A 23,656-nucleotide genomic window follows, 5' to 3' on the forward strand; every position below is an offset into this window, starting at 1 on the left:
GTTGAAAAATTACAATCTACATTTACCATCACCACGAGTTTTTGGATTATGAACACAAGTGTAGGTGGTGTTCATATTCTAAAATTAATACTTGTTCCAACATAATCTAATGTCACCTACTCTAACTTTACAATAAATTGCCATTCTAAAGACAAACGGATCCTATTGTGGTTACATAAGTTATGTAGAGTTATAGCAATGTTTTTGTATGAAAAGGTTAAGTTTATCCAATAAATCCTTCAGTATGACCATATGGCAGGGACTTCAAGCAACCTGGTCTACTGTGAAATAGGAGTGACAGAACAAAACAACAAAAAGCCTTCTGGAATTCATTACAGCTATCGCAGAGTCTCAAAAACAGAAAATATATTCATTATACAAAAGACAAGGAAAAACACATTCTACATGCAAGCACACAAACACACATCAATACACAATTAGCCTGTCACTATCTTAATTCCCTTTACACGGAAAATAAAATGGAAATGTTAAAAATATTAAGTTACCTACTATCCTCTCCCTCAGAGAAACAGGTGGGAAGGTGCTGAGACATCGCCACCAGGTGGACAGGGGGTGGAGGTGCGTAATTTGGCCGCTACAAAGAAAAGCCAGAATCACAGCAGGGATCCTGGAGTGTTTAGAGGGTCACCTTGTGCAACAACAGGCACAGAGCAAACCTGTGAGGTACACAGGCGGGCTGCAGAGTTGAGAGGGACAGACTACAAACACTGAAAACCTGCCAGAAAACTGAGGTTAAGTGACAAAGTGCTGCAGACTTCAACGTATGTGTGACGCATTTCTGAACGTAAATCAAATGCCCACATGCTAGCTCATCTTTTCACAGCCTAGAGCCAGGCCATGTTCTTCTATCACCACCACCACAATTCTCTTTCCTCCAGCTCTGGTGAGCAGTCTGACAGAGGGTTAATCAAGCCTGTTCATTATAACGTCAGATTTCATAAAAAGCTTAGGCAGTATGTGCAGATCCATCTGGGGGGTTAGCAAGATTGAGCAAGTAAAGTAGCCGACCCTCATTTCTAAAACTCACAGATGGCTGGAGGTGCACATCCTGTCAAATAAGTACATGCACATGGATCATAAAAAAGGAAGATATCCCAAATATTCGTTATGAGAGATTCTGGATTTGTAGCAGAAATTAAGGGCAAGAACACTGAAAATATTTGAGCTTGCTGCAGGAGACACTGGCAGGCAAAACATGAAAAGGGAAGGAGAAAAGCCTCTCAGTGTTGAGAGAAAGAACAAGTCTAGATGTGGAGCATGTATAAAAACACTGTAAAACAGTGTCTGTCCATCTTGCCCGAGGCAGTGCTGATAGCCCTGACATTCACTCAGAGAAAGAAAAAGAGTGAAAACAGGGATAAGAGAAGGCCAGGAACAGTGGGCACACATGCATGACAGAGCTGAGCATAAATTCGTCAGCGGGTTGGGAAGACGCTGTAGTGTGTCGGATCCAGGACCGCAGGAGGTGTGATGGATTAAGAGGCACTGGCAGAGACAGAGGTCCTCCCTGAACCGTGGAGCAAACTCCAGCGAAACACCATCACTATCCCTCTCCGTATCACCAGTCATCTTCTCTCACTCTCCATTTCTCACAGCTTCCTTCTCTCTCCCCTTTTTAAATCACCTAAACTCTCCGTTTTCACTTCTCTTAATCCTTCTCAAGACTGCTATAAAACTGAGCAACCATGCCTTACTACATACCTTGCTTTAGATCTACTAATTCACGTGGCATTTTCTACTTTAGATGATTTCAAACGAGAAAGGTATTACTTGCAGCTAAGATAACAAAACTACTATAATGCTAGCAAATAAAACAAGACAGCTTAGCTCAAAATATATCCCCAGCTGTACTGCAACACATAACATACCGATGCATGTACTGTATGTACTGCATGTACTGTAAGTACGTCACAGTGTTTGCTATAGTCATACCAAGAAATAATTACATTTTCAATACAGTAAGTGAAGTCAAATCTTCCAAACTGGAGGAGTTCCAAACCTCCTCTGGCATCAACATCAGCACAAAAAACATTTGCTTGGAGCTTCATGTCATGGGTTTCCATGGCTGAGCAGCTCCTGTCGGTGTAATATACAAGTAGCCCAGTACGTCTGTGCATCTAATGTAATAGTAAGGCTGAAAAGACAAGAAAAGAATATTTTGGCAGCATTTGCCCTTTTCCATCATCCTCTCTTAAATCCTCCCACTTCTCCGTCATATTCTGATCTTTACCAAATCTCTCCATTGCTCTTCTGTTGCAGAGCAGACCAGCTGCTACATGACTCAAGTGCACATAAAGGTTATATAAAGAGCAGCTTGTACACAATTTAAACTACAGTTAAAACGACTTGAGAAGTTTTAACACAATGCAATGCAGTCCAGAATTTACACATGAATTACAGGTCGGGCAAACCTGTAGGTGAGAATGTAAACATCTGATTCAGTTGGAAAAGTTATTAGATGGTTTTTACCCTCTCAGCTCCCTAGTATAAAGTGTACATTGTGTTTCCTGCATCCTATATACTCTAGAAAAGTAGCAAACCTTGTCTAAATCAAACAGAGTAGTTCAAATCTATAGCCAACTATCTCATGCTATACAGTGTAGCGCAAACATGTTAAACCACTCGTCTTTTGTTTATTTTTTGTAGGAAATTTTGAAAAATGTGCAGTCAATGATTGAAACACATCCAAACATACATAGAAATATATTCTATAAGGGAAAAACAGACTGGTATGTCCACCTTTGTTTTTCAGCACAGCCTGATCTCTCTTAGCCAAGCTTTCTTCTAATTTCTTTAAGTGGTCTTCAGGAATAGTTCTCCAGACTTCTTGGAGGACATTGCAAAAGTGCTTCTTTGCATACCAACTGCCTTTTGTTCCATTCTCTGTCAAGATGATCCCACGCCGCTTCAATGTTGAGTGCTCATGTCCAGGCTCTGAGGAGGCAAAACCATGACTGATTGAAACATGTCACTTCATAAGACCAGTTGCCACCAATTTTCAAATAAATTCTTGTGTAATTTGGCATACCTCAGTTTTCTACCCATTTCCCACCTTTAAAAATGAAAGAAAAACTGGAGAACACAAGACTACTTTACGAGTGGTGGCTCAAGATTTTTTGCACAGTACTATATGTGAGAATGGGAAACCTCTTGATTTTCCCCAACACTATTCAAATTGTGTGTGTCAAAACACCTGCAGTCTGTTCAAAGTTTTTTCCCCACACAAAGATGCAACGTGTGAATAAATATATGAAAGTGAATGGCTTGGTATACTTCCTTACACATGCCAACTGCTTTTCTGCCTTTTAGGATTAGAAAAATGCAAATTAATCTGTTTGCATACTGGCAATATTCTTTTCCCATATTTTGCAAACTCCGATAGAAACCATTCCAATGTAACATTTTTATCAGTCAAATCTGCAGGAAAGATAAAGGACTTCTCTCACATATGGGGTACCTTTTGCAAGTGGTACGGAAATACAACCCCTGTAAATAATGTGCCATGCTATGCTGGATTTTTATGGGCCACATCTCAAGCCTCTCAGTCTGCATTCACACAGTTTGTCCTTGTACACTTCTCCAGTGTGATCAATTAGCTCTATATAATTACTGACAAAAGTGACAAACTAATACTCCTAAGCGTAGACACACACAAACAAACACACACAAAGACACACAGCAGAAACAGTCAAACCTGCTGAGAAAATTTGCAGCCCTGAAAAAATAAAAATTATTATATACTCTGAGACAGACATCAAATCATAGTGGGCCCATGTTGCCAAGATAACAGAGAAAAGCTTTTTAAATGACAAAATGATATTGGCTGCAGCAAGTCCAGAGGTTTTTCACTGTCTTCTTTTCCAGTGCCCAAAGCAAAGTCTGTCTTACTATCGAAACAAAAATCTTCTTTTAGCAATGTATTTCTTCTAAACTAAACTGATACAAACATCATTTGTATAACGTTTTCATACACTCACTGAGGCAAGGCTTCATTCAGCTTCACCAACTGTTCTCTTACATATAACTCTCCCTCTTTAATTTCTGCCCAGCAGAGGCTCTCCGCACGAAGGTTCAGTCTCGTGAAGTGAGCTGAGCTTGAAGCAAATGGGAGGAGTGAATGGAGAGAGGCAATGATGCAATTTATAATTAAAATGCAAATGGAACGACAGGGAGTCTCTCTTCACCTTGTTTTCACTTTACTCCAACATTCTCAGGGGAGGCTGATCTCTGCCCGGGATCTATGTATCCAAGTCAGTAAATCAATTTTATATGAAGCACCGAAATCAATTTGAGACTTAGGCTATACAAAAACTCAAGTACAAGACACTGTTTAGCTGAGAAAAAAAACTTGAGATGCATAGATGGACACATCCAGCCTGTGGCTATAAAAACAGTCTTTTGCTTTGCTATGATGATGTGAGGGATTTTAAAAAGCTCAAATCCCTAAATTGAAAACTAAAAGCAATTATTCAGCAACAAGAAAACACAGACCTGTCTGACACGTCCACCACTGACCTGTCTCTGTTTTGACTATAGCTTATCACAAAAGGTGGTTCAAGCATCCCCTAAGCTTTAATCTCAACAAACAACAAAGATAAACACTGTGGAATGAATCATTTGAGAAAGTTTTATATCAAAAGTGTGCCTGACAGAGAAAACGATGGAGAGGAGGCCTTTTTTAGTGGTTGTCCTTCAGCATGACTTTGTCATGTAACACATTTCCAGCTCAATTATCTGCATCCAGTGGATTTCAAACACATTTAGCAAGGACCAGAGAGCTTGGTAATTAGCAGGATCCCTGGCTCATAAGGGGACCAAAAACAAAGCCTGTCTTTAGCTCTATCTTTATCCCCTTCGTTTGTCTAATCTCTTCTTATCCTTCTCTTGTCACAAAGGGTGTTGGACATCATGTATGCACTCTGTCAGTTTCTTTGTATGCCAACAGGTTTCAGCTTTTCTGGACCAAAGCATTATGCAAAATGAGAAACTTGGAGTAGGCCTGAAAATTAGTAAACGGGGACTATTAAATTGTATCCCACATAAAACAAATTCAATTTAAAAAAAAAAAAAAAAAAAAAACCTATATATTGAATTACTCTCCACTTCGTTGTTAGGTACACTTTACAAATACTGGACCCCTTTTGCCTTAACAGGTTCCCTAATTATTTATGGCACAGATTCAACAAGATGCTAGAAGCATTCCTCAGAGATTTTGGTACATATTAACACAATAGCTTATAAAGATTTGTCAGCTACACATCCATGATCCAAATCTCCAATTACCAGTACGATCTATGGACTGTGGAGGCCATCACGGTCATATTCAAGAAACCAGTTTGAGCCATTTGCACCCATCAGAAGATGGTTACACTCGGGTCATAAAGGGATGGAGATGGTCAGCAACAATACTCAAGACAGACTGTAGCATTTAAACGATGCTCAATTGGTACTAACAGCCCCAAAGCCTGTCATCAAAAATATCCCACTGAACCACTGATGGAAGGCAGGATTGATCCATGATGATGTTTACAGCATTTTCTGACCCTACCACCAAAAATCTGAGACCTTTGCATTCTTCTATTGTCCAATTTTGGCGAGTCTATGCAAATTTAGCCTGTTTTCCTGTTGTTAGCTGGCAGGAATGGCACCCAGTGTGGTCTCCTGGTGCTGTAGTCCATGTGTTTCAAGGATTGATATCTTGTGCATTCAGACACACTCTTCTGCATACCTTGGGGGTGATGAGTGAGTTTGTGAGTGACAGAGTCTGTCTCAAGTTCAGAGGAGAGTGGCCAAACTACCTTTCTCCTGTGAACTCTGATGTCAAACAGGCATTTTGATCCAGAGAACTATTGCCCACAGTATATTTTCTCAATTTCATACCCTTCTCTGTAAACCGTAGAGAATGTTGTGTGGAAACTTCCCAGGAGATCAGCATTTTCTGCTGGTATTAAAGTTAAGACCATAGCACACCCACTTTCCATTTTTTGTTTCCCTTTTAATTATGGCTTGAAATCCAAGCAACTTTGTGCATCTCCAAACATTCATAAGATTTAAGTCTGCCACCAATAACCATGACACATTCAAAGTCACTTAAATCACTTTGTCCTCCATTCTGATGCTCGGTTTAGACTTCCCTAGGTTGTCTGAATCATGTCTACACGCTGTTGGTGACTGGTCGATCAGTTATTTAAGTAAAAGAGCAATTTAAAAAGGTGCAACTAATAAAGTGGCAGGTGACTATATACTCACGGGACCCTGTAGCATAGCACAGAATGTCATGTACAATGAAACAAAACTTAACAGACCTCCAAATGCAGCATTGTGTAAACTACAAGGAGTATTGAATATCTGATAAAATATACAGCCTGAACTATTCCTACAAACTTGATAAAGTACCAATTACTACTGTGCAATTCTGATTTACAGATTTCATGACATTGTTAAAACTCAAGGTATTAAAGTTAAGACCATAGCACACCCACTTTCCATTTTTTGTTTCCCTTTTAATTATGGCTTGAAATCCAAGCAACTTTGTGCATCTCCAAACATTCATAAGATTTAATTTCAGCAAGGAATAATTTCATTATCCTTAACAATGTTCACTATGGTGCTCTGTCTAGAATGGCTGCCTATGCTTGCATTTAGTAGCTTTGAGTTTGAATTCAGTGACAATTATACTTTTAAGTACCATAAAGCTACAAATAATCCTCTTTCAGGGGAAGGGGGAAAAAAAAAAAAAAAAAAAAAAAAAAAAAAGCAGATTCAGGGTTTTGCTAGCGATTTTAAGATAACAGTGGTGGGCTACATATACAGTAATGATTCCAAAATCTCACAGTAAACTACCGAGAGCTTAAAATATTTACTATGTAGAAACAGTGGTGTAGGAAGGAAGCAATTTCAGGCACAATGAGATTTTCTGCCATTTTTTCCATTTATTTCCTCCTTACCATTCCCTCCTTACTCTCCAACAATTATAATGACGAACTGTGCCGGCAGCAGTACAAGTTACTGAATTTGTGGGATGTCATCCTCAACAGAGCCGTGTGTCTGCAGAGTAAAAGAACAATGACAACACATGTGAATCCACTGATATTGGATTGGGGGGGGGAAAAAGAAAATATTGTAGAATTTTGAAAGCATGTCTTCAAATACCAAGTGCCATTGACCATTCACCAATTTATCTTTTCTTCTTGTATTGCTCTCACACGGGAAAAAAAAAAAAAAAAAAAAATCTGTGAAAACCCATCAATGAACCAAATATTAATGTAAAGTATGAACGTCTTTTTGTAAAGTACATCGATCCCTACTGCTGTCTTTCCATTAGCATTACAAAGGACATAAATCCCAGTTGGATACACACCCACACACAAGGAGCCAATTAGGTTCAACTGTTCGCTTAATGTGTCATACTGTCACATCACTGTGCAGCAATATTGGGATCAAGGGTGCTCTAATGTCATCGATGGTCAACGCTGGGATTCTCTCACACTACCACTCGTCTTTACCTTGGGGAACAATATTCCTGCTTCTTACCAGATGTCAACAAGAACAATTATCAAGAATAATTCAACAAATGTTAACAAGAACTGTCCAAGACTGTGTAGCTCAACCAAGGCTAAAAACTACTGCCAAACCATGAATGATTTGAGTCCCGGAAAGATATCTGGATGACTTGTTTTTTGTTGTTTTAAAGAAAATTGAAACACAACACGCGTCTTCTAATCTTTCCTGTATCAATTTGATGTGATCCAATATGACTAATTTTATCTCATCCCTAAAGATTTCTTCCCAAAAATTCCTAGATTCAAATCCAAATATGGATCAACTCCAAAAGTAGATCAATACATGAAACTAATAACAAAACCTGGAAAATGAAATGGGGGAATTAAAACAAACAGAACAGCATTTCTCTCGATTTCTCCAACTGTATTTCTAGTTACTTACTAGTAACTAGTAATACTTTCTCTTGTGACTCTTAATCACAGTAGTATAACATCACAAAACATATTTTTTCTCCAATAGTGACTTTTTTGGATCGTCAGTGATACAATTCCCTGCTGATTGGGCATCTCAGAAGTATCATTTTACATTGTCTAAAGGGAGCAAAATGACTCAGACAAGTAAGAAATACCACACAGAGACTCAAGTCACTTGCAGCTTAGGTTATATTTTGAATTTGCCCAAGTCTGTATTAGTGAGCTTGACCAAATAAACTGGCTTCCTGAATCCAAAAAAAAAAAAAAAAACTAACATCAACAAGAAGAGTTAATTCTTAAGAAATAGCCGAAGCAAGTCGTGAGGCTGTATTTTAAAGTACCTACAGATGAGAACAAAGAAATAGACTTAGTACTAATGTACTTCCTAAATTTATACAATCACAGGTACTTTATATCCAATAAGAGAATACATCTGAATGCATGATTTAATATAAACTGTCAACAAAGTAATTCTAGGAGATGAATGAACCATTTAAGAAAGTTCATTCCTCTCTTTATTTAATAGAGCTACAGAATTCACAAAAACATACTGAAACCAGGCAGTCTCACAGACCATTGATGAGATTTGGAGACAGATGCAGTGCTCTCTGTCTTATTGCTTTGCTGTTGCTCTTTTCAGTAAAAGAAAGGAAAAGGTAGTTGTGCTAATAAGTTCAGTTCCATCCATCGGTTACACATGGTACGACAAGGGTTGCTCCTTTGTGTGCCCCAACGTCACTCTGCTTCCCAATTACGACGCTTACACACATACCCACACCGACACCCACACATGCATACACTCATTTATATTCAGGAAGAATTTTAAATGCTCTTCATTAAATTACTAAAAGATGGACCAACTCTTAAATCCAAAAGTGATCTTCTCACCTTTTACACATTGTTATCTATACATTAAAGAGCACAGATATTATACAGCGAGGGCTGAAAATTACCCATCTCACTCGGTAAAGTGCCAAACCGCAGCCCTGATAATAAGAATGGAAATGCAGGTAGCACTAACAGATAAAAACACTGTTGGTCAGACTAAGCATTAACAGCAAGGATACATAAACCTTTAAAAGAGAAATGTCAGAGAAATAAAGGACAGGTAAACAAGCATCGGTCTATTCTTTCAAACTATATTCGCTCTCATTTTTAGATCATTTGCATAAAAGTTGAATGTTTCATTTGTAACAAGTATGGTTTGTTAATGTAGCTTCAATAAATTTTATGGCGTTTTCTCTTTCAAAAAAAAGATATGACATTCAAAATGCTAAAATTTCAAAAGTTTCAACTTAAATGTAATTTTGAGCTGACATTTTCAGTATTTACTTGGAGGAACTCCAGTCGAGATAGTGGTGGGCGCTGGGTGCCTGCAGACGAACATCTCTGTTTGTCTCCTGACACCTAAATGCCAACCTCTATCCTTGCACCACTGAAGTGGAAGAGACTGCAAAGTTGCAGCCAAAAGCTGATACCACCCAGCTGGAAATGTGTCATATCATCTATATTAATCAGCCAGCATCCTGATTTGAGATCAGTTCATTACCTGCACAAGGGAGCTCACGGAAAGTTGGCACTGGCAGAATCAAATCCAAATTCCCATGAAACTATTAAGATAACAGCTGCAAAATAACTGCTGGTGTTAGTAAAGGTGACAAAACCTTGTGAGTCACCCTCCAAATCTAAGCCTTTCTAATTTGTGTTAAGGTTACAAGTGTTCCCCTTAGTATTCTCTGCAGCACTGAGCCTTTTGGAGGGTCATCAGATGTTGCTTGGTACCACAGTCAGTTCTGAAAACAGGAAATGCCAGGCAGATAAAGCTGCTAGACTACCACAAACACACATTCACATACAAACACACTCTCTCACACACAGACACACACACACACACACAGTGACATTTCAGATCTTCACAGTAAATCTGGGACCGTAACCAACAGTTATGCTCTGAATTGAAGCTTCCCTAATTCATCTCCTTCTCTTTCACTATCTCTGAGAACACTCCTGCCACTATCAAACTTTTAGCACTAAAACTCAGCTTCCTCGCCTGTTCTGCCATTTGAAATTACTCACGTTAACCATTTCAAATGTTTTGTCTTTTGTCTAAATGGCCTTTGTTGAAGAATGCCTTTGGTGAAGACCCCCTCTGAGATTATCACTCTCTCTAATGAAGTCATTTGTGTCAGGCAGGCACATTCCAATCTCTAAACAGCCAATCAAAAGCACCAGAGAGACTTTCTCTGCTCTGGCAGATGCCAGGATGGTGGCAACAGTAGACAGCGATGGACTTAGAGATGGAGGCAGATAAAAAAAGAAAAAAGAAAAAAAAGAATGACAAGCCTAAAAAACAACATAAGACAGCACCCATTAAAGAAAGAAAGAAAGAAAAACGTTAAATATATAAACATAATAAATATGTAAAAAGTTATTTAAGATGGTAATGAATGGGGAAAGAGATGGATATAAATGGAAGCATACATGCAGACACAAAATGAGTAAGGGAGAAAGAAAGCAAGGAATGTCTTTAAAGACAAAAACTAACACAAACACAAAATCCAGATGTCAAAACAAATTAGATTTCAGTCTCTGTAACTTTGGATAAGCAGGCTGGACATGTCTGGATGAGCCATTTTCTTCATATTTGCAAAAAGAATTTTCAAACACAAATATTTCATTGCAGTTTTCACAGTGAGATCTCATTAACTACATAACTAGAGCCATGATGATTCCCACAAGAGTTGCTACCAAAGTAAAATAAAAATTAAAAAGTACTCTGGTTTCTAGTCCGGTCACTTTTTGTCGATAAAATATCTCGAACAACTTTTGTGCCCTTACCCAGAGATATCTGTGAAAGGAACAAAATCAGACACAGTGAAGAATGAAAGATGTAACAATAGAAGAAAAACGAAAGTGGTGCTGGACAATAAACAAGCATGAACCTGTCCAGTCATACAGTATGTGAACAGTATTGTACTGGTTGGTATTAAAGTGAACTGGGCTATCTGTTGGTATGCAGTCAGTCAGATCATTGGCATCTTACCATTTGCCAGTCAGTACACTAATTAGATAGGCTGAAGTTTTTTTCGTAGTTATATTCAAGTACATTTTGCTGATTGTTAACTTTAACAAGTAGTAAGATTTAGCTGAGATCAAAAAAAGAACACACTAGGACAATTTAATCTTCTATATTTGAGTTGAAGTAATGTGTAATCATCTCCAAGCAAGCAGAAAACAGGACTTCAGTGGGTATACAAATATATATCAAGCATTAAAGATATATCAGTGAAGTACACTGGTAAACTGCAAAAAGCATATTTGAAGAAAAAAAAAAAAAAATACTGGAGACCACCAATGCTACGCTTCAGCCTCCAATCAGGCAGACCTATTGATTTCATCAATCTTAAGCTCCTACATCTCTTTGTTCTCACATTCAAACTTAATTGTCCATGGCACCCACCCAGCATGGTGACGACAATACCCCATTGGCCTTGGTTTTGACCATTTTCAAGTCAATGACTGTAAGTCCCATTCCAATCAAGTGCACATGCTCAGAGAGTACACGTCACGTTCTGTATCATACAGACCAAAATTTATGTCAAGGATCATCACTGGTGATAAGAGCTAGGTCTTCAGGGATGACTCAGAAATCAAACACCAGTAGTTTAGTAAAACAGACCACATCACCCAAGCCTGAAGGATGCACATCAGCTCAAGCAGTGCAGCAAGGAGCATGCTGTGCTACAGTTAGACTGTCAATGGGGAGTTCTACTTTAAACATCCTGAGGTGTGTGAGTGAGGACATTTGGTGAAAACAACCTGAACTGCTTGGCTTGATACTGTGCCATCATAACATTGTGAAAGTTTTCTAGCCACCCTAGCACAACAGCTGCTCACCACCTCCCCTACTCAGCATATCTTGCTGCCTTTCCATTCTTTCCCTAGTCTATAAAGAAACTCAAATGAAGAGGTCAGTATTTCAACATAGCAGAAAAAACTCCATATGCTCAGCAAATGCCAACATGCATAAGTGTATCAAAAAAAGTAAATGAAAAATACAGTAGTGGCTCAAATGCGCAAGAAAAATACAGCTATTACTGGATATCTTAAAAAAATAAAAAAAATATGGAGTGAATATCATGCACCCATACCAGTTACAGGTATTAGTTCTCATCTGTTTCGGGAGGTTTCTTTGAACTCCAATCATGAACTGAGAGTTCAACGAAACTCTGTTTGCATTTATGTAGATCAAGTTTAAACAATCATACAAGGCACACTGAGCAAATTAGTTTGCATCAGAGTACAGCACTGCATTAGCAGTGAGAGTCCACCTCGTGTCTCTGAGAGATGGTTTTCTTGCACGACTGACAGCTAACTGTTATGAGAAAAACAAGAAAACACAAGACAGCCAGCTACAAATCAAAAAAGGAAGGAAAATAAAGGGCAAGAAAGAAAGCAAACGAGTAAGCGAGAAAGAAATAAAATGAAGATACAGGACATACTATAAAGCCAGGCTTATTCAAGAGTCAAGGCATGCGTGCCCTATCAAAAGGAACCCTACCGGAGAAAAAATATAAATAAAACACAATCATTAACCAGCTCTGCCACACTTAACAAGGAGCTCAGAGAGATGAGGGAGGAGGCATAAGTGTAGGGAGCCGCAGGGTTACCGCAGCAACTGAAATTAGAACCTAGGATAACAAGAGAAATGAGAATGTGTGGGATGACCCAGGTGAGGCAGACCAAGAGGGGGAACAGACAGAAGATGAGAGGCAAAGAAAGAAAAAGATTTAGAGACAGAATAACAGATCCACCTTCATTTTGTTGAGCAACCCTTACATAACAATATAATAAATTAAATGCTGGTAGGTGTTGTCATTTGAAATCTTAAAGCGATGTCAGCACCTTATTCCTCTGATGCATCAGACAACGATAAATATGCTCTCCTGTAGTGTGACGTTATCATCATTTTTTTTATAATTGTACATGTTTACATATAGCTGAAGAGTTATATAACTGTGTGGAAACTGATGCTATAAATAGCGTATGATAAATTATTATAACTTTGACTTCCAGTTATTAATTAAGTCAGTTTTATTTGTATGGCCCATAGTCACAATGATTCTCAAAGGATTTCTCAATACCCACACTATAAAAATACATTAAAAAAATGCCTTAAAAACTCAGGCCCTCATTGGAAATGAGGCAAATCTCCAACCAACACGAGAAAACTGGCAGCAAAAGGTGACACTAAGAGGATCACAAGTGGCCACAGCCACCAGTTTCTCACTGGCTGTGCTCACGGCTAATGTGAAACTGATGCAGGCTGGTGACATTCATTCACTAAAATCTCAAACTTGACAGTCCAAGTGCTAGACGCTCAGCCCCAGAAACAGCATCACCAGCCCATTCCTAGACCAAAAAAAAAAAATTAATTTGTGACAGTGTATACCAGATAATCAAGTAAATGGTTACAGAGTAATGTTATCTGGGTAAACAGTAACGTACAATCTTGACACATTATGGCAGTTATCACAATATGTACAGTAAGTTTAAACCAAGTTAGGAGAAACATCAATACGAAATAACGCTCTCCTATTACAGTTCACTGGGAGCACTGGGAGAAAGAAGCACTCCGATCTTCCTCTTCATTTGACAACAGCAACAATGCCATTTTAAATATGTATACGATAAAACACACACACACACACACACACACACACACACACTTTATATCTATCTACCTACAAAAACAATGACTGTGATAAATGTACATAAAAGAATCAAAGGCAGTGAATTGTAAAATCACTTTGTTTTGTTTTTTTCAAAAGCACGTATGCTCATTTGAAATTTGATACCAGCAATGTGATGCAAAAAAGTTGGTACAGAAGCATGTTTGCCACTATGTTGCATCATCTTTCCTTTTACCGAGACTGTTAGACTGTTGGGAAGTGAGGAGACCACTTGGGAAAGCAAGATGTTTTCCCATTGTTGTTTGAGTCAGAATTCAGCTGCTCACCAGTCTGGCGCCTTCTTTGTTGTAGTTTCCATTTCATAATGAGCTAAAATGTATTCGATGAGTAACAAGTCTGGACTGCAGGGATGGCTGCAACGTGGCTGAGCAGCAACTACAGGGCATTAATGCAGAATATCGTTTGGCCTTGTCATGCTAAAAAAGCTAATTATTTTGATGTGGAAGCTGGATCACAGCATGTGCTGCTGTAGAACCTGCATAATATTTATATTATATATACACTCAGCATTAATGGTGCCTTCACAAATGTGAAAGTTATAAGCATATATTTTTTCCATTTTTTTTTTTTTACCTGTGATTTGTTCTTTTCACAATAGTTTTACTTTGCCTGTAGAGGCAACAATGTGTTCCCAAACATATTGTTTTTAACATTCCTGTCTTGCCCATGCACAGATTTTCACAACAGAACAGAGTCAGATTTTAATGCAGCATTGTCTGGGGGCCCAAGAAACATGCTTATTCAGCATTGGCTTTCATCCTTGTCCTATAGCATACAGAGATTTCTCTTGCTCTTCTGGATCTTTTAAATTTCAATTCTAATTTCATTTACCTAGCACCAACTCAAAACAACAGCTACTCCAAGGTGCTTTAAATTGCAAGACTCTACAATATTAGAAAGCAAACCCCTCAACAATCACACAACCCAATTGCTACACACTTAGCAACAGTGGGAAGGACGAACTCCCCAAGAGGAAAAAGCAAGTTCGGGGAGGAGTCTTAATCTTTCAAAACTGATGGGGGTGAGGGGAAAGATTAAAGAAGAAGAGGAAGGAGGAAAAAAAAAAAAAAAAAAAAAAAAAAAAAAAAAAAAAAAAAAAAAAAAAGGTAGAGAAAATTTGATGGCATTCAATAAATGAAATGTCATGCAGTAGAATAATAAAGAAATGCTCAGTGCATCAATCATTTAATTATATTACATGCAGCAGATGAACTAACCTCCATTTTTAGTAACTTTACAGAGTGTATAAATGAAAAGGGTACATCGGTATACAATTCCAGTATTGATGTAGTTTTCAGCAAAGCTATATACATAATCAAGGCATAACAGAATTACTTTAATTCAGTGATAGATTTGGATTTCAGTGTGCCACCATGAGATTTTTAGAGCCCCCTTGTGAAGCATTAAAACATTTCTAGAGTCAACACTGCTTACAGGAGATACTTGCCTCTAAACAAATATGCAACATAATGATCTGTATAATACTGATAGAATTTAAGGAAATCATCTAAGCACAACTGACAGTTATGAATTTAGCTGTGAGCCTTTATCTAGCACCTTTGTTAGTCTGCTTGGAAGTTGCCAAGAGACTGATAATGCCAACTGGAGGCTGGCAGTTTATAAGGTCTGAGTGTTAAGACCTTAAATGCCAATATTTGTCCCAAGGGACGGAATAATTAAGGCGTAAAGATTTAAAAGGCTTGTCACATATGGCTGGCCAGCTGTCACATCTGTCTATTCATATTCATACCGGTAACAACTGGGCCTATACTAAAGCAGCAACAGAGGATGTAATGGCTGAGCATTAAATGTCAGCAGACTGAGCTACAGTATAACTAAAGACTTCCACAAGAAAGCACCCTGAATGAGTAGAAGCCTGGCATTTAAAACAATTCACAAGCCCCACTTCTCATTTTAGACATTCACTCCCAAGTGGAGTGTTTCAAAAAGATCTATTCCCTATGGCTATACTGCACACATTCCCAGTTTTCAGTGTTACGGGAAGCAGCACTTCAGAACCAGCAGAGGGGGCACATTATTGCAGCCTCAAGTAACTCAGTAGCAAGATGTAAGAGATTGGCAAGTTTCACTTTTTACAGCATCAGCCAGACAATCTCTCAACTGAGTGATTTCTAGGTGCAAATACCTGAAAAATATCTGCAACGCCATAAACCACTGAGCTTGCTTGTCCCAGCAGCACACTTTCAGCTATTAAATTAAACCATGTAAATGCACCCTTTTTTTGCATGCAACCTCTTGCTTCGACTTCCTACCTTCATCATGGTTTCTTCCAAAGATAACCATAAACTTAAAAAAGTAATCTTACTTGAATTGTATAAACTATCATAGTCTTTCATTTATCGTTACCGTGCAGGACGAATCTGAAACCTTCTTTGCCGTTTAGGTATGATTTCTTGCTAGTCAGACATCAAACTGCATGCTGAGGCAAGAGAAAAAGAGAATTTCTATGTCTGGATGATGAAGGCGTGACTTTATGGCCTTTATGAACTTCAGACAGCTTGTTTTGGTCCAAATCATAGAACAAGTTGTTTCTTTGTTGCATTTATAGAATGGTTACTTTATGATAACCATAGATAATTTTCAATTCAGCCATAATTTATCAACAAAAGCCATGTGGGAGGCAAATTATTCAAAACAAATCCAATTCTAGTCCATGTCACTTTAGCTGAGCTTTGTGGGCTTGAAGTCTTGGATCTCTGTTTATACTGAGTTTTAACACTTTTCTTGTGCTCTTTCAGAGTTTAGAAATACCCATGAATTGGAAAAGGCCTTTTATTGCATCTCCAGTCCACATTTGCCCTTTTTTCATTTTGTTATGCTTGGCTTTTCAAGCATGAGTAAGTACAGGCTATCAGATGGCAACATTCTCCTTATAGCTATAAAACTGCAGTTCAGGGTCACGTCTTGTAAATGAAGGTCCAACTCTTGAAAATCTGTGTTTCTGCTCACTTGAAGTCTATTTTCAGGCCTCTTGGTATGTTTGTAACGCTTTCACTTGACTTTAAAATATTTTGAAAAATGAACAAAAGAAGTTTGCAATAAGTTGCATAAATGGTGCAATCATAAAATTCTGAGACTCCATCATACCAGAATAAAATCTTTCCACTCTCCCCTTCAAGATTAAGATCTTCTAGTCTGAATCCAGCTCCATTGCTAATTTTAGATTCCTATGTTGCAGTTCCCTTGTACATCTCCGATTTCAATTTGGACCCAAATAAGCCCAAATTTGACTGAGGATCATCAATGCTGATAAGAGAGGAATTTTACATTGGGTTTGGAAGCTGTACACCTCAACGGTGGAACTTCCAGTCAGAAGCATAACCAGGACCACTTCACTAAGTTTTTGAACCACGAACTTTTCTCACTTTGCCTTTACATTATTATCTACATATAATTTCAGTCAGTCTGCAGCTATGAGTGCAACTCGTCTGCTCATCGAAAAGTAACAAACACACAAACCTGAGTTACTAATGTTTGTAGCAGACAGTTTACTCTAAAATGTGCTAAATTTAACACCAAAACCCATATCTTACATAACTTGCTGAAAAACCTAGAGTGATGTGTGGTTTAACGGACATGGCACACTAATAGTATCTTCACAAAGACATGGATGGCTCGGGATCTCACATGAATAATGTTTTGTGTTCCTTTGTACATTTCAGCTATTTCAGCAATAATTACAATATTATATGTAATAAAAACACACTCTGGATAAATCATGCACTCTACCCGAGTCCCACACCACAGGACTGCATACAGTGCTCAGCAATTTCTAGCAGAAGAGTTCACCCTTGTGTCATAAACGTATTGATTCTTATGCAGTTTCTTTTAATTTATCTGAACAGTTTTCAGATAAAAGCAATGTCTAGAACCTGTAGTACTTTTAGTACGTTATTCACAATCTCAGTTTTGAGCAATAAATTTGCACTGCTCTTGGTCATTAATGGAATTAACTAGCTCTGTTTGTTTATAAATGTCTAGATTGTAAACTTATACATTTATTTCGTATTTTGAGATTCTGCATGGCTCCTATACAGCACTACAGGTCTGTAGTAGATAGATTTGCAACAGATATCACATTTATCACAGCTAGTCTCTATATCAAGCCTGTTCAAATGGCGGCCCAGAAGCAACCTGAGAGTGGCCCTGCCTGTGGTCCTGGCAGAAACAGAGAAAACGCAAAAAATTAATCAATTAATTTTAAAAAATTAAAAATTCCTACAGCGTAGTGTAGACTGAATGCTGCTAGTAGCCTAGCAATATTTAACCCACAATGCACCGTAATGTAAATATATTCAACTATCATTGTAATGCATGATGCGACAACAGCATGTCTTTCTCAGTCCAAAAGCGTAAATTGACAATGAAAACCGTCGGTTTAACCCTGGCTGGACTGACAAATCCAAATGCCAAACCAATGTGTTTAGTTTGGAGTGAGTGTGTTGCAGTACTTACGAAGGCACCACAATGACAAACACCAGACTTTCTACACAAACTTTCCAGAGCGATCTCAGGAGAAGGCGGCAAAAGTACAGTTTAATAATCTTACAACCGGAGTTGTACTACCATGGTGAGGGTCCTGTACAGCCCAAGAGAGAGCTGCAGCAGCTTCCCTTCGTGTTTGCTTCTTGGCAAAGAAGAACAGCCTTTCACAGATTCTGAAACAGTGAAATACTGCATGCTGGCCGTGGTGGATGCGGTGATAAGTGACAAAAAAATTAAAGTAAGTGTGACATCTGCTATTAAAAACGTACACCTGTCAGACAGTTCAAATATTCGTCGAGTTGAAGTTCTGTGAAGTTCTGGCGTCAGACGAGTTTGAAATGCTGTTAGATGACCTGAAGAAAACTGATTTAATGTCTATAGCAGGAGATGGGTTCACAGACAGAACTGATAATGCACAGTTGTGCCTATATGTCCGTTTTTTGGATGGAAAATTGCTCTGCTTACTACTGTTAGAGGGACACACAGCTGGCGAAATAATGTTTGAGAAGATTTCAGCTCTTTTTGAGGAAAATGGTCTGGATATGAAGCGTGTCTGTATACTTGTGACAGATGGGGCTCCATTCATGGCAGGAAAAGTGAGTGGTCAGCAAAAGATTTATTTTAATTTGAAAGGGAAATATCAAAATGTTTTAGTATTATCATTATTAATATTATTATTATTTCAAATGTGCAAAAAAATAGTTTATAGCTCCCTTTTTTTAAATAAATGGACCTTTCGGTGTGCATTCTTGAGAGGTCACCACATTTACAGGGGGAAAAGGAATAAAAAAATTACTTGTTTTTCAATACAGTTGTGTGGGTTTGAAATTGATCATGATCTGCTGCTTACTGGCTGCAAAAAAATCTGGCCCAACTAACTTCTTAGTTGAATAGCCATGCTCTATATTATTGTAAATAGACTGAAGGAATCAAAAACAGATGCAACTGAAAATCAATAGCAGATTAAACTGATGAAACAGCAATGAGACAGTCAAAGAAGGCAACTGACTATAAGTGGATCCAGAACTGCTCCCTGCCTTTGAAGCGACCATTTAAAGACAAGGACATGACAAGGTGCTTGCACATGGTCAAAAAAAAAAAGCTTTGGTCGCACCATGGTCAGCTACTGCAGCCCAATAGAGCCATTTAGTGTAATTAATTCAAACGATGGCACATGATAGCATTTTCACATGCTAGTATGTCATCATACTAGCTCACCATTGTATATAGACAGAGAAATAGAAAACACAGGAGCCTTTTGGCTAGACTAACATTTCTTTAACCCAACTCACCACATAAGCCTTCGTTTTAATCCTCTTCACTTGAATAACATTAAAATGTTGTGTGCATCACAGAAACACAAGTAGTGGCCATAAAGAGACTACCAGAAGGAACCTTAAAATAACAAAAATAAAAAGCAGCAATGCTGAAGGTATGAAACACATGAGTAGATGAACTCTAAGGGGAGATCAGCTAAATTTAACTTTAGAAAGGTGTTTTATACTCATGGGCAAAGTCCCAGACCTTTATGATGGCACCTGATACAATACAACAGACCTCAGCTGTTTTCACACATAAACTCAAATGCTGGGAGAATTGGTTCATGGCTTTGTTTAAATTTGCCTTTTCCAATATGTACTAGACAACATGTTATGTGCCACATATTGTAGTACATTCTCACTACATTTGCTCTAGCCAGAATGCTTCTGATGCATTCTCACTACAGGAAATACTCAAATTTGTGTGACAGAGATGCCACGATATAAATCACTTGATGTAAATTTGAGACAATTATGTGGTTTTTCTAACAAGATCCATCAAACAGACATTGTACTAAGGAGCTGGCAAGTTAAAAGTCTGTTTACTCCAAGATCCCAATATGTTGGACATTTGCACCTGTCAATTTCCAGTGAAGTGGGGTTTTTTGTTTTGTTTTTTTAAGGTAACTGTGTACTAAGTATATTCCCGGGATCTTTGTTATATCCTGGGTTTGTAGACGATCATGTAACTGTAACTTCGGTCTTCAGTCGTTGCTGTGCTTTTTGGAAGTCGAATTTCCCAGAGGAACCCACCCGAGGGATTAATAAAGTTCTATCTTATCTTATCTTATGTGTTGGAAAAAGCTTGTGGGTGGCAGGAAGCTGCTGACAGAAGTGAGTGACAGGTCAGGTGAGTGCTGTGGTCTGTTCAGGCATGCAGATCCAGCTCCTCTGAGTGATCTGAAGTGGCTTCAATTAACTGAAGCAGCCAAGTGTAAGGAAGGGGACTGGGGAGCATGGGCCCCAGACAAGCCTCCTGACAGATTTGGGAGGGGGGGGTGGGGATAAGATGAGTGGAGGCTTCTGACAGGTCCTCTAATACCCCACGAATTCCAACCTTTCTCCATCTCCTCTTAGCTAATTACTAAGTATCCATATGGAGACACGTGTCACTGTGATCACAGCAAATTGGCTGTAACTACAGGGTCAGCAAAGACCGTTATTCACTTATATATATATAAACACAAGAATACACACAGAATCCAACCATCTAATTTTGCAATAAAACCGAACACACACAATACTTTTCTTCATCTCCAATACTAAAACTATTTTTAGTTTCATGGGAGAACTGAAGTTACCACCGAGAAATCTAATATCATGAAAAACCACATTCATGTTGATTTTTCATGATGCTCTTTCTATGTGATAATACAGAAAGGAGGTGATTAAAATATCCCAGCATTTCTCAACAAATCCTACACAGAGATTTAATTTTCATGGGTATACACAGCAACACTGATGTCAAGAGACACTGCCAAATGAAATGTTAAATAAAAAAAAAATACTCTGAAATTCACTTCTGAATGTATGAAAGTAAACCACACACCAAACATGTGGGAAGAAAGAGAAAAGGTTTGAACCGTATCTTGGAATTTCTTTTGTATTAATGTCAACACCAACCTTTGCTTTGAGTTTAAACCCAAAGTAAAAAAATAAATAAACGTCTTATCTTATATGTGATGAAGGAGTGGAGAAGCAGACTGATCTGTACGCTAGTAGGGCAAATTAATGTATTTATCATTTACCATTTCGTCATCTCAGCAAATACAAAACAAGTATCTCATAGCCTCTAAATGGAAAGAGACTGCTACTTTACACTATTTTCACCAAGCTTTTCCCCCCCCTTCCTTTCTTCCCGTCTTGCTGTTCTTGCTAGTTTTACACTACCTAATTAAGAAGTTTGGTGGGGGAAGCATGAAACACACAGGACCACATACTTTACCCTCAAGGATTTATTTTATTGTTCCTCTGTTTTTTTTGGTCTCCAATGTTGGCACATCCTCTATACCTCCACCCTTATTTTCCCTTCTAAAAACCCAAGCTTTTCCTTTTTTTCACCTTTTCGGTCTTTTATTAGAACTGGGTCCAAATTCTGCTTCTAAATGACAGATGAATACTACCTGAAATGTCTTATCGAGCTGCCATTTATATGATCAAGTGTCTGCTGCTGTCTCTATTCTCTTGCTATTTGGTATTCCTTCACTGGCAGCCTTTAGATCTTCTTTCACCTTCATGCTTTTTGAAGGTTTGTGTTTTCTATCCAAACCAAGCTTATTTCTTATGCTGGACCATCCACTTCCTCTTACCCATAATTTGATTCAAAGTTAGCCTTATGATAATACTGTAGGTGTTGGTTTCTTAAACAGCTAAACAAATGTAGCTTACTTTAGAAGAAATGACTAATTTTTTTCAAGCTAAAACCTGTTTGGAGGGAAAAAATAAAAAATAAAAACACGCTTGAAGACAACTGAAGTTGTTCAGAAGTCAAAAAGGCAGCATTTCAAACTTAAATGAATGTGAAATTGTCTGCTTTGAAAAAATGAGTACAGAACACATGAACACAAAGACTCCAATACTTAAACAGTTGTTAAAAGTTAGCTAAAAACACTTGGTTTAATAGTGCTGTCATCAGCTTGAGATCAAAAGTGGTCATTTTAATGTTTTATCGTCATAGACTAAAATTGCCTCTAACAATCGCTCTTCTCCACTTCTCCTCTCCCCACCCACGGCAGATTTGCAATTTCCCAATATTGGTACAGACCGATGCCCCCCCTTCCCTCCCCCAGATCCACACCTCATTTGGTACTCACCTAGATCAAAGTACCTCGCACATCTGTTCCGCTTGCAACTGCCATAACTAGCCAGCTGGACTCTCTCCGTCAGGTCTTGCTGTCTGTAGGTGTGTCAGTACTGCTCGTCTGTCCAAAGCCAGAGCTTCTTGGCAAGCTGCAAACACAAACAGCGAAAAGAATCAACAAGACTGTAGTTGTGAGAGTGAGCGTGGGTGTGAGCCAGTGCCTTATCATAGTCTTGCAAGAGACTCCTTGTCAAGTTGACTGTTTGTGTGTGCATCTGTTATGTAGGAGACTTGAATGCAGAGTATTCCTGAGATAGAGCGAGTGTGTGTGTGTGTGTGTGTGTGTGTGTGTGTGTGTGTGTGTGTGACAAGATATTACAAAAACACATGTTTTACAGAGACTGTAGTAAGGTTTACACAGCGAGGCGGAACAAAGCGGGACAGGGGCCCACCTTCCACAATTACACGCAGCTTTAAAATACTAATCCAAGCACAAACTGTATCTGGACTGTATCCAAACAGCAAACCAAAAAGCCACAGGTGTAAACAGAGCAATAAAGCAATGCAATCTCAATCCCACAAATGAAATAGTGCTGCTTATAGCAATAGCATTCAAAGCAGGATCACAGCAAAGCAGGCTTAATGCTTCCCTGATACTTTTTATGCTATATTTACAGTGGCCCATAAAAGTGGATAAAAATCTTTGTAGATAAAATTCACCACGTTAATGTGATGCATAAAGGGCCCACACAGAGCCCGATAGCAAAACAATCATCTGACAGAACAGACCCACGGTGGCTTCAACTCTGCAGTGTCATTAAAATCCTCCAAGTCTAATTCTCTTTCAAATACCACCTCTACCTAAATAAACATGACCAAGGACGCTTACTCATACTTCACATGCCTGCCAACCACAGATGAACAGGATTTCACAGAGCAGACTGGGTGTGTTTTGCCAATCATTACTGCAGAAAGGTCTGCAGATTGTGACAAAATGTCTCAAGCTAAACAGCCACAGTGATGCACTTTGTTCTCATAATAAAGCCAATCCATAAAGATGTCTGACATTTAACATGCAACTAGAGAAAGCTGTGTGATTTAAGTCAATTTACTTTGACACTTGGATCATAAAGAATAAAACAGGATTTTAAAACAGGCGTTGAATGACTTCAAACTACGGCAATCCAGGGAGTGACAAGTTGCCTCAGAGGTGTAATAAACTGCAACTCTAAGGCTAAACACTGACTTATATTTGGCTCAGAAATACTGCACCGAGAGTGT

The 23,656-nt window shown here is 38.5% G+C and overlaps 1 protein-coding gene across 2 annotated transcripts in view; it reads right to left on the reverse strand.

The window, feature by feature from the left end:
• spop (speckle type BTB/POZ protein) overlaps positions 1 to 23,656 on the reverse strand; it is a 97,975-nt gene that overhangs the window by 60,270 nt on the left and 14,049 nt on the right. For both annotated transcript variants that reach the window (XM_085454860.1, XM_085454859.1), the window contains one exon: positions 22,389 to 22,524. The gene's annotated coding sequence lies outside the window, so the exon portion shown is untranslated. The remainder of the gene's footprint in view (positions 1 to 22,388; positions 22,525 to 23,656) is intronic.

This window comes from Copadichromis virginalis, linkage group LG4 (assembly GCF_057382275.1).
Source record: "Copadichromis virginalis isolate Kocher_CV1m ecotype Utaka linkage group LG4, C_Virginalis_male_GT1.1, whole genome shotgun sequence".
In the NCBI taxonomy this organism is placed as follows: domain Eukaryota; kingdom Metazoa; phylum Chordata; class Actinopteri; order Cichliformes; family Cichlidae; genus Copadichromis; species Copadichromis virginalis.